This window comes from Cnephaeus nilssonii (assembly GCF_951640355.1).
Source record: "Cnephaeus nilssonii genome assembly, chromosome: 3".
NCBI classification, from domain to species: domain Eukaryota; kingdom Metazoa; phylum Chordata; class Mammalia; order Chiroptera; family Vespertilionidae; genus Cnephaeus; species Cnephaeus nilssonii.
In genome coordinates, this window is record NC_137074.1 from 50,852,557 (window position 1) to 50,863,939 (window position 11,383).

Consider the following 11,383-nt stretch of genomic DNA (forward strand, 5'->3'; position numbering starts at 1 on the left):
TTGTATCACTCTACAGGGGGCCCTCAGAAATTTCTTTTAGACCCAAAAACAAGATAAATTTTATCTCCCCTAAGGAATAAATATACTTCTCCCCCCTTTCTTTTTCTTAGTTATGAGGAGCTTCAGAGTTAAATTTAATAATCGTTTTAGGTTTCATATATTTACTTTCCTCCTCCTTCCTGTGGTCCTGGAAATAGAAGGAGAATTTTAATAATCGTATTGAATGCATGTTCTTTGTTATAAAGCACCCACTTTTTTTTTATTTCTGGCAAAACATAAGGTAACAATGATCTTCATGTAAAATAGGGATAAATGCAGAATCTTACATTCAAAAGAAACCAGCTGCAAAAATAATAATGATTTCTCGTAAACAAAAACTCCTAAAAAACAATTGAGGGGTCATAGTGGAACACAAGCTGATGATGCAATAATAACCCTGTGCAAGGAGAAAGCTGGGCTTCAGAAACTGGGCATGTTTTTCTCCAGGATGCTACTTCATTTCAATTCTCCATGAAGCTTGGTATTTTAGTCTCACACTGGCCCTTGGTAAAGATAATGGTCTTACTAAGACTTTTGTAAAGAAAAGAAAAAAAAAAAGTTGTATCATGCTTCACTGTAATCTTTTTTGCATGGGAGAGCTTGTCTAACAAACATCCATTAGATGCCTATTGTTTTCAGAATCCCGCCCTAGCTCTTGGGAAAGGGAGCATTTGGTGGAAAAAGAACAGATCCCCGGTCTTTGTCCTCAATGCTTTTCTCCCACTTGTGGTCCCCAGTGTCTATTAAAGCCTGTGGAAGCAGGTTCCCCAGCAGCACAATGGATCTGGACTGAGAAGAGAAAGCATTTCCTGCTGCTCGGGCTGGTTAGCCCCCCAGCCCCCTGGATGGGCTTCCCAGCAGGCTTTAGATTCTCCTGTTCTCCGGGCCTTTTAGAAAACGTTTAGCTGACTGAACTGGTGTGAGTGGGGCCGGGTCTGACCCTCAGGACTCCTGTTCTGCAAAGCCCAGCTCAAACCAAAGCCCAGCCTCCAGAGCACTTTGCCAGCCCCTGGCAGCCTGGCGTGAAGCATCACCACACTGTATGGTCCTAATTCTCCCCGCTAATCCTCCGCAGCCTTCGTTCCTGGAGCTGCCGTGTTGGGGGTTCTGGCACCAGTGGCCGCGTGAGCCGAGCTGGCCCCTTTCCCTGACTTTTTAAAAATATAAATTTTAAAATGTGACTCTGAGATGAAAGCAAGAATGCCAAAAGGAGGCCGATGCTTTCTTGTGTTCAATTACAGCCCTGGGGAGTACCCCACACAAGGAACTGCTCAGAGCTCCAGCCAAGATGAAATCTGCTTTTCCAATAAGCACTTCAAACGGTGGAGGATGTTTTTGGCTGGATTCAGCCACTGGGAGGCCAACAGTTAATAGGGTTGGGCACTGAGGCAGGGCTCCCCGCCATCAGGGGAAATCTGAAGCTGCCTTTCACAGCAGCTTTCACTGCAACTGAAGCTACAAGGCACTGGGCTGGCCCCCCCAGACCAGCAGCACAAGCAGCACCAACTCCACCTTTGGACCTCATGGAACAGGTCTTCCAAGATTAAAGATTTCAACATCCCATTTAATTACTTTCCATATAGTTTTTCTTCGTTATTTTTTTAGGCCAAGTTCCTTTGCAATAAGTTCTAGGCGTGTACCAAATTATTTTTACTGAAATGGAATTTGGTTGCTCTGAATATAGGCAACATCAGAAATGCTGATCATAATGAAATGAAGATATGGATGGATGGATGGATGGATGGATGGATGGATGGATGGATATGTGGGTGGCTGGCTGGCTGGCTGAATAGATGGGTGGGTGGGTGAATGAATGGTAGGGAGGATACACAGATTGGCTGGTGATAGAGGTGGTGGCAGCATTGTGAGATAAATCCGGAAGCTTAGCAGCTTCACAGACCTGGAAGCTGAACTCCTCAAAGCAAATGACTTGCCCAAACCACAGGTGAACCTGATCTAGAACCAAGTCTTCAACATGCTCTCCCGTGGCACCGGCTGTGGCTTTGAGAACCCGGGTTGCACCTTGACTCGATGACATCAGCTCCTGCCCTGTGCTGACACAGCTCTCCAGGCCCCGTCCTAGTCATGCGTGCATTCTGCCAGGTTTAGTAATTATTAGCCAATTATCACATCACAAAGGGAATTGTTACCAGGACCCTCGATTCCAGCTTCACGCCTGAACTCCTAAAGTCAGACCTAGATTTGAGCCAATATTTCCTGACCTGTTAGGTAAAAGTCTTTTGCATGGAGAAGCACCAGGGTTTGGAACAGGAATTTCCAAATCTAGGTGTGTATAAAGGACTTGTTAGAAGACACATCACAGACCCCATTCCCAGAGGTTCTGAAGACAGGTCTGAAGTGGGCACAGGAAGCACAGGTTCAATAGCAAAACGTTGATCTCTTTGAACATTGAAGTCTTGGTTATAATGCCACCTTCTTGGTAAGGCCTCGCCTAACCATTATATTTTAAACCACAACCCACATGCCACCTCCCCTCTCTTGATCCCTTATCCTGCTCTCCTTTGTCTCATAGCATTATCACCTTCTATTATACTACCTAGTATTGCTATGGACTGAACGTCCGAAACCTGCCCCCCACCCCCATTCATATGTTGAAACCCTAATCCCCAATATGATGGTATTTGGAGGTGGGGCCTTTGGAGTGTCATTAGGCTTAGAAGTCAGGAGGGTGGAGCCCCATGATGGGATTAGTGCCCTTTTAAGAGGAAGAGACCAGAGCTCTTTCTCTACCATGTGAGGACACAGCAAGAAGGCAGCCATCGGCAAACTAGGAAGAGGGACTTCACCAGACATCAAATCTGCTGGTGCCCTGATCTTGGATTTCCCAGCCTCCAGAACTGTGAGAAATAAGTATCTGTTGTTTAATCGACCCAGTCGATGGTGTTTTGGTAAAGCAGCCTGAGCTAAGACAATCAGATAATTGACTTACTTCTTAGACCTTGTTTGTTTTTGGACTCCCAATAATGAATGCTCCAAGAAGGTAGGAACTGCCTTGTTCGATACTGAATCCCAGGAGCCTAGAATAATGCCTGAGCTGATAATATATATATATATATATATTAAATATATTTTATTGATTTTTTACAGAGAGGAAGGGAGAGGGATAGAGAGTTAGAAACATCGATGAGAGAGAAACATCGATCAGCTGCCTCCTGCACACTCCGTACTGGGGATGTGCCTGCAACCAAGGTACATGCCCTTGACCAGAATCGAACCTGGGACCCTTAAGTCCGCAGTCCGATGCTCTATCCACTGAGCCAAATCGGTCATGGCATAATATATTTTTTAAATATGTTTTTATTGATTTTTAGAGAGAGAGGAAGGGAGAGGGATAGAGAGACAGAAACATTGACTAGAGAGAAACAGCATCAACCAGCTGGCTCCTGCATGTCCCCTACTAGGGATCGAGCCCACAATCCAGGCATGTGGCCTGACCAGAAATCAAACCAATGACCTTTTGATTCATGGGTTGATGCTCAACCACTGAGCCATACTGGCTGGGGAGTAATATCTTTTTAAAAGCAACGACTGAGCCTGGCCAGTGTGGCTCAGTGGTTGAGCATCAGCCCACAGACCAGGAGGTCACAGTTCAATTCCTAGGCAGGGTACATGCCCGGATTGTGGACTCAATCCCCAGTAGGAGGTGTGCAGGAGGCAGCCAGTTAGTGATTCTTTCTCATTGATATTTCTCTCTATTTCTCTCCCTTCCTCTCACGCTAAAAAAATCAATTTGAAAAACATATAAAAGAATCTACTGAATGAGGAAGTGATTCTCATGCAGGTGGCCTATGATGCCCTCTTGAGAAACCCTGTTTGAGAGACAGCATGAGCTTAGGCTGTGGCCAGATGGGAGTTCAGATGCCAGCTCTGTTCACTTCTGTGTGACCTCAGACAATTTAAGCTCCCTGAGCATCAGTTCTCTCATCTGTGAAATGGAGACAATGCTTACATCTTAGGGTTGCAACACGGCAACCAGTGAAGTACCCAAGCACAGACCAGTATTCCACAGCATTACTGTTTTGCTCCTTCCTCATCTTCTGGGTGGAATTCTGCATTCAATGACTCTGAGCAGAAAATGTGGTGGAAGCCTCCCAGGTGTGTGTGGGCGGGGGTGGGGGCGGGGGGGGGGGGGATAAGGGGGAAGCGGGGAGATGAGACTGCATTCCATTTCTCATCAGGTGGAGAGAGGCAGGGAGGATGAGTGAAGAAAGTCACCCGGCAGGGGGGTGGATAAGTCACCCCTTCCACCTCCCTCTGCAGCTAGAGGACACTCGTTCTCTTCCCGATGTCCCTTCCCACCAGCAGAGATGAGCAAGCGGTTTCTGAGTAAACAGGCAATAAATCACTAGCTGGGACCAGCATCCCCCGAAAGCACATCATGCAAGATCTCAGGCAGAGCCTGCTCTTGGAGACAGCGATGTGGACTCAGGGACAGCCCTATCTGGCGGGCGCACCCCCAAGCAAACATTCCTCCTGAAATAACCCAGCCATTTCCCTGGGGCCCTTGGAGGAAGTCCCGCAGGCTTTGCCAGCCTCACCTGGAGGGACTTAAGCTAGAGCATGGGAGATATGGGCGCGCTGGGAACAAGGATTTCCTAATAGCGATCCTGGAATCTGTGATGAGGGTATAGAGTCTATTTCTCTGGGTTTTGTGAGGTAGATAGGATTTGGAATCAGAGGCACAGGAAATGTCTCCACACATGCACAGATATGTACATGCGCCCCAAAGAGAGGAAAAGAGGGTGGCACCTGTAGAGCGGGGCCAGGGCACCTATCCACATGAAAAGCAGGGCAGGGCAGGGGCGCACAGCCCAGGCTCCAGAGCCTATGTCTGAACTCCCATGCCCTTGGGCCAGGCCCTCCCCTGCCCTCCCCTAATTTCTTACCCACATAACCTGAGATCTCTTTGGTCCTCCCCAAGCTGATATTTCACGAGTCCCTCATTTCCACCTGGGCGCTGGCCCACGCACTGCTGAAGCAGTAAGGGACACTGGCCAAAGCATGGCTGCCTAGATCTCCTTGGCCACCCCAAACCCACGTGAGATCCAATTCATGGTGTTATTTTCAGGGGCTCCCTTGGAAGGAGCAGGGTCCTTTCTGACACCCTACACCCCTTCCCTGGCCTCTGTCAGGGGGGTCGTCTGCCTGGCAACCAATCCCCTCAAGCCCTGGAGAGGCTGGTTCCAGCCAGAGCCCCTGCTGGGTCTCTGCTGCCCCCCAGTCAGGCTGAGCTCTGGACCACAACTGTCTCTGGCGAAGGGTCACTCCTCTGGGTTATAGGAGAGCGGTTTTCTCCCCATTCAATCAGCTCCCTTTGGAACTCAGCCACCACTCCCTTAACGCTGCCTAAACGTGTCACACCGGGACCCAGCAGGGGCTCTGAGGGGCCCTGGCGGGGACTTCTGAGGAATTAGCTTGAAAAGGGACCTACCGAGAATGGTTATGCAACCTTGAGCAAGTGGCTGTCCCCTTTCTGAGCCTCAGTTTCCCATCTGGGGCGACCTGGCTCCCTGCCACCTGTCCACTGTCTGTGTTCTCTCCGGCATCTGAGCAGTGTCTCTCAGGTGGGGCTCCAGGAAATGCCCACCTCACCTGCTGGCCATGGTTAGAGGGGTGGGGAGGGGGGCGGAGGGGTTCAGATGAGAGAAATTAGGAACAGGCACTTGAAGTCAAGGTTAGAAGCAGGCATCAAGCCTGCGTCCTGCCTCCCAGAATTACCTCTTCTCTCCTACTAGAACTGGGAGCTGCTGAAGACAGCAAAGGGTCATCAGGCACCATCCAGACCTGGGTGTTCAAGGCACTCTCACCCTCACAGTCTTTCTCCAAGTGAAACCTCACACCACCCAAGCCAAGACTATCAAACAGATGGGGGCAGGGAGGGGACATGGTCAGAGGTGAAATGGAGCATTTACGATAAAGGCAGCTTAATGGAGCATTTATGATAAAGTCAACTCTGGAGTCCTGGCTGGGGAAGCAACTGGAGGGGCGGGAGAGAGGTTTCCTGCCAGTGGGGGAAGCTAGAGAGGAGAGCCCGGTTGTATTGGACTGGGCTCGCCTTCCCAGAATCAACTCCCACTGCCCCTCAAAGGGAGTTTTTATTTATTTATTTTAAACTAAAGCTCCACCAACAACCAGAACTCACCCCACCGCTCCCCACCAACATAGGCAATGTCTCTTCCAAGTGGCACTGCTTTATCTGTCATATTAACCCAAGGCAATCTCTGGCCCCATCTGGTCCACGCCTGCCCTACGGAAAACACATTAGCTTGAAATATCTGATGCACACAACTCAGATAAGAGAGAGAGGGGAAGAGCAGGCGGCAGGGAAGGAAGTGAGCAGAGGAGAGCCAGGGAGAAGAGAAACTCCGAAGGGGAAAGAAAGGTAAGAGCTGGTTCCTGCATCTGACCTGGCAGAGCTGAGGACTCAGGCCGGGGGATTTCCCAGGACCCTCAGACAGGGGAGGGGAGGAACCTGCTGGGGAAGATGGAGGACACTGGGGCCCCATTTGGGTAAAAATGGGGAAGGACTCCCGGGCAATCAGAGGAGCGTGAACAAAGGCTGAGGTCCAGGGTGAGCCCAGCGTCCTGCCTGGAGGAGGTGGGCAGCAGCGCTGGCCGCTGAAGCAACCTGTGCCTTGCGGTGCAATGGCCGCACCTACCCAGAATGAGCGCATCACTGACGTCAAGCGCCGCGGGCCCGCGGCCAGCACTAACTCGGTGCAGATGCACAGGGAGGCGGGTGGAAAGGGGGTGAGAGGGTGGGAAGTGCAGCCGCCGCCAGGAGCTGCTCCCGCAGGCGCAGGCCTCCCAGCCCGGAGCTGCCCCCGCCGCCGGCGGGGAGGAGTCAGCCGTCTGCCTGGCGCCGGCCTCCCAGGCGGCGCGACAGCGCGCCCTAGTGGTCATGGCCAGGAGAGCGTCCAGGAGCCCCACCGGCCTAGGTGTGGGGTTTGACATCTTTAACACAATCTAATGTGCTTGTTAGCCTCGCATTACAATCACACGGGGTGCTTTTAAAATATCCCAGTGCCCGAAGGCTCCCGGTACCAATTAAATTAGAACCTCGGGGAGCGGGCCCAGGAGCCAGACTTTTTAAAAACACTCTAGGTGTTTCCTATGTACCACCAAGCTGGGAAGCAGTTCTCCTAAAGCGGTGGCTGGTTCTCAGACTTGAGTGTGCACCTGAGAGCTTGCTGGGTGCCACCCCGAGTTTCTGACCCGATAGGTCTGCGGAGGGGCTCTACGAGCTCAAGTAAGTTCCCAGGTGGCGCTGGGTCTCAGGGCCACACCTTGAGAACCAGCGTTAACTACTCCCCAGAGAGGGCTCCTTCTAAATCAGACTTGGAGGCCCCACCTCAGGTCCCCTGAATCTGGATCTACATGCTATGGAGATTCGGGTGATTCTATGGCAGCAGTTTGGGAAGCACAGCTCTAAACACCATTTGGTCAAGCCTCGTAGGATCAGGCTGTGTTGAGTGCTGACAAAACCTCTTCATATCTTCCCCAAAATCTTTGAATCATAGCGCTGGATGGAACAGTCCAGGTTATCTCATCCAATTCTCTTGCATGACAGATGGGGGAAACAGGCCCCGAGAAGAGAAGGCATTTGTCGAGGGTCAGTCATCCTGGGCACCCCAAATGTCATGCACTCATAAATCTCCCCTTCTTCTCCCCAGGAGGCGGCACCTGTGAGTTCCGATCTGCATCCAGTCGGGCACCTCATGAACTCAGGGGTCTCGTGGAGGCCCAGGTCTTCATGTCCTGTCTGCTTGGGAGTGCACTGAGGCAGCGAGTGGAGACCAGGAACACTCTAACAGAGAACACTGCGGGGGAGGGGGTTCGCACCAGATGACTCAGGGGCAGGGTTTGAGAGTAGAGTGTCAGCCACTGACCCTGTGTTGAGACTCATACCCATTTTTTGATCATGATTATTCTTCTGACTTCTCAGGGAAAGGGGACAGGTCAGAGGCCTATCTTACAGGCACCTGTCCTACAGGCAAACCTGTACACACAGAGCATCCTGTCCTCAACGTGTGCGGACGGGCCAGCTTCGACCACAGCTCCTGGTGGATTTCCATCTTTTTCAGTCATTCGGCCGGCAGTCTGAGGGGTACACAGAGTCCAGATGGGGAGACTAAACACACACAAATAAATGAAAATGAAGTAAAAACCACGGGACTGTGGAGGTTTCACTGTCCATGGGGGTGGGGAAAGGGATGCAGGCATATGCCGGAGGGATGCTCAGCTGTGTGTCAGGAAAATCAAAGTGGCTGCCTGGAGGCTGTGTGTCTACCACAGCCGGGGCATGATGGAGCCTAGACACGAACCCGCCTGCCCAAATTTTGACCTCCTAGCCACTCCTCTACTCTATTTTCAAAAGATACAGAGGCAAGACCCAACTTGTGGCCGTCTGGGATCTGTAAATAGAATGTCTGGCTAGAAAACAGGCCGTGGAAGGGGGCGGGGCTTGACTTTAAAGCTGGTGGGTTTGGCTTTATCCGGGATCCCGTGGGAAGCCACCGGAGCTGTGATGCAGGAAGGTGACACTGATGGAAGATTCAGGAAGACTGTCTTTCTGGAGTCCAGCGTGTTGTTGGTGGGCAAAGATCTAGCTTTAGGGGCCTGGGATGTAGAATCACCAATGGCCTTTATAGGGTTACAACGTTTCGGAGGGCTACCTTTTTAACATTCTGCATTCATGCCCATTCACTCCCCCAAAGCTCCGGAAAAGGAACCAATTTGTAATTGTTAAGTAAAAATGGGTGGGTATTTGTTTTCCTCCTGTGGTCTTTTACATTCCCAGCTCTATCACCCTGTTATCAGCTTTACAGAAAACAAAGGAGCTGAAATTAAACATTAACCAGGACCATTGAGAATGTCCCTGAAATGAACAGCCCTGGTGTTAGGAGAGGAGAGGCCCCTACCTCTCAGGTGGATTATTCAAACAGGAATGGGACCTGGGGCCAGGCCCCATCTCCTAGGGCCGTGGTCGGCAAACTGTGGCTCGTGAGCCACATGTGGCTCTTTGGCCCCTTGAGTGTGGCTCTTCCACCAAATACCATGGCCTGGGCAAGTCTATTTTGAAGAAGTGGCGTTAGAAGAAGTTTAAGTTTAAAAAATTTGGCTCTCAAAAGAAATTTCAATCGTTGTACTGTTGATATTTGGCTCTGTTGACTAATGAGTTTGCCGACCCCTGACCTAGGGAATGGGAGGGCAGCTGATTCCAATTAGCACTTTCCATTCCAGCCAACCAACATTGTGAAATTCCCTTGAAAGGGCTAGCCCTGGTGCCAGGTACCTGAGGACACGGAGGGCTCAGACAGGGCCCCAGCCCCAACACTCACATCACATGAGAGCAGGCTCTTTAGGAGGCAGGTACAAGGGACCATGGGAGGCAGAATGAGCGATGTGTTTCCTCCTAGAAGAGGCGGCATCTGCCGTGTGTCTTAAAGAATCAATGGGCGTTTACTAGTAAAAAGAAAGGGCAGTCCAGACAGAGGGGGCAGGTGGAGGAGAGGGTGGAAGATGGTGCATGTTGCATTTGGAAAGTGTCTAAGCGGGTGTGGGGTGCATGGCGGGAGGAAGAATGTGGAGGTGGCTGGAGGTGGAAGGCAGCTCCAGACCGGATTGGAAAGGCTGGCTTTGAAGTGCAGGCAGCAGTTCTGGGGGCCTCCGGCAGAGGTGGGAGGGTGGGCTGGCATGGTGTCCTGGTGGGAGGTCAACCAGGCCAGAGCTGATAAGGACTCAGCCCAGGCTGCTGCAGTGGGGAGGGGGGGTGGGCTCTAGGCCTCAGAGACTAACCCGGTGGGGGCGGGGAGCTCAATGACTGGACGCTGACGTGGTGCCATCCTCTGAGAAAGGAATGCTCTCAGCCACGAGTCCAGCTGGGCAGCACAAAGCACACTAGTATTTCAAACAGAGGGAATTGAATACAGGGCATTGCTTGCATAGTAAGAGCTGAGACGCTGAACAGGATGTTGTTGAGGCAGCGCCAGAGCAGCAATGGGTAGAAGCCACTGGCACCATCAAGAGCAGGAGGGATGGGAGAGGGAGACAGTGTAACTGGAGCCGGGAACCTGGAGCCCCGAGGCTGAGCAGGAACCAGAGGGGTCCGTGCAGTGGGAGCTGGCGCCCAGAGGAGACCCTGCCCTGCGGGGGTGCTCCCTGGAGCAGAGGGAGTGGAACGCGTGCCCAGCTGCTGTCTGCCCTCCTCTCACCTCCCACCTGCTCTGCTAGCCAAGCCCACGGGAAAGCCTGGAGACCGAGGCACCCAGGAAAAGTTTCCCCGGAGACAGAGGGCTGGCTGGGAGGGATGGGGACTCCCCGGGGGAACAGCAGGGCAGGGCCTCCATGGGAAGGTAGAGGGGGCCGCCGAGGTGAGAGGGACTCTGAGTGCAGACTGGAACACGGAGCGCGAGGTGCCTCGCTGGGAGGACGTGGAGCATGAAGACGTGGGGTTGGAAGGCCGGAGCGGCAGGTGTGAACGGATCCACGTGGCTCTCCGAGGCGTTCCCAGCGGAGGCCGATGCCGGCGCCTGCCTGAGCAACACCGTCCTGGAGCGGAGCCTCGTGGGTGGGGCCGGGCGGGGCCGGGGAGGTGGTGCGGGTGGCTCAGTGATGCGCCCGGTCCCACGGGCAGGAAAGTGGATGGTACCGTGGCTACAGGGTCATCCCCGTCTGTCAGCAACTAGCTGTGTGACTTTGGGCAAGTGAATGATGCTCTCTGGGCTTCAGGATCCCATCTGTAAGGTGGAGAGCACGCCTCCCCGTTGGGAAAATCGAAACCACCTGGAGCCCTTTGTGAACAGTGAAGCTCGGTCTCTGCCAGGAAGACCCAGGATGCCAAGCAGAGGCCAGGTCTAGCGGGGCTCAACTACGCCCCCGGCTGTAGGAGGGTGGGGTTGAGAGGGACGCGTTCCTGGGGCCGCCGGGGATGTCACACTTTCAGAGAAGCGGGTGGCATCGCCCTGCTGCTGACTGCGGTACCTGAAGGCTAATCTATGGAGGGTTTTAACTCTCAGCCACATCACTGGCCATTCCCCTTATGACCAGGCACTCATGTTCTAAGGGACGGAGAAGGCAGAGCTAGAGGGGAGACCCCCAAGTAGGACTAGACTCCCGTCCCTGGGGTCTGGGTGGGGCTGCCTGAGCATGGAGCACAGTGGGCGTGATGCTTTGAGCCTTCAGAGGCGTGGTCAGAAGGAAGACGTGGCTTCTGCCTGGTTCTCATTCACAGTCTCTCTTGCTCTTTCACTTTCTGCCTCTCCACACCTGCCCTGGGACCCCAGCCACCACGGGTGAGGAAAGAGCCACAGGGAGAGCTGTG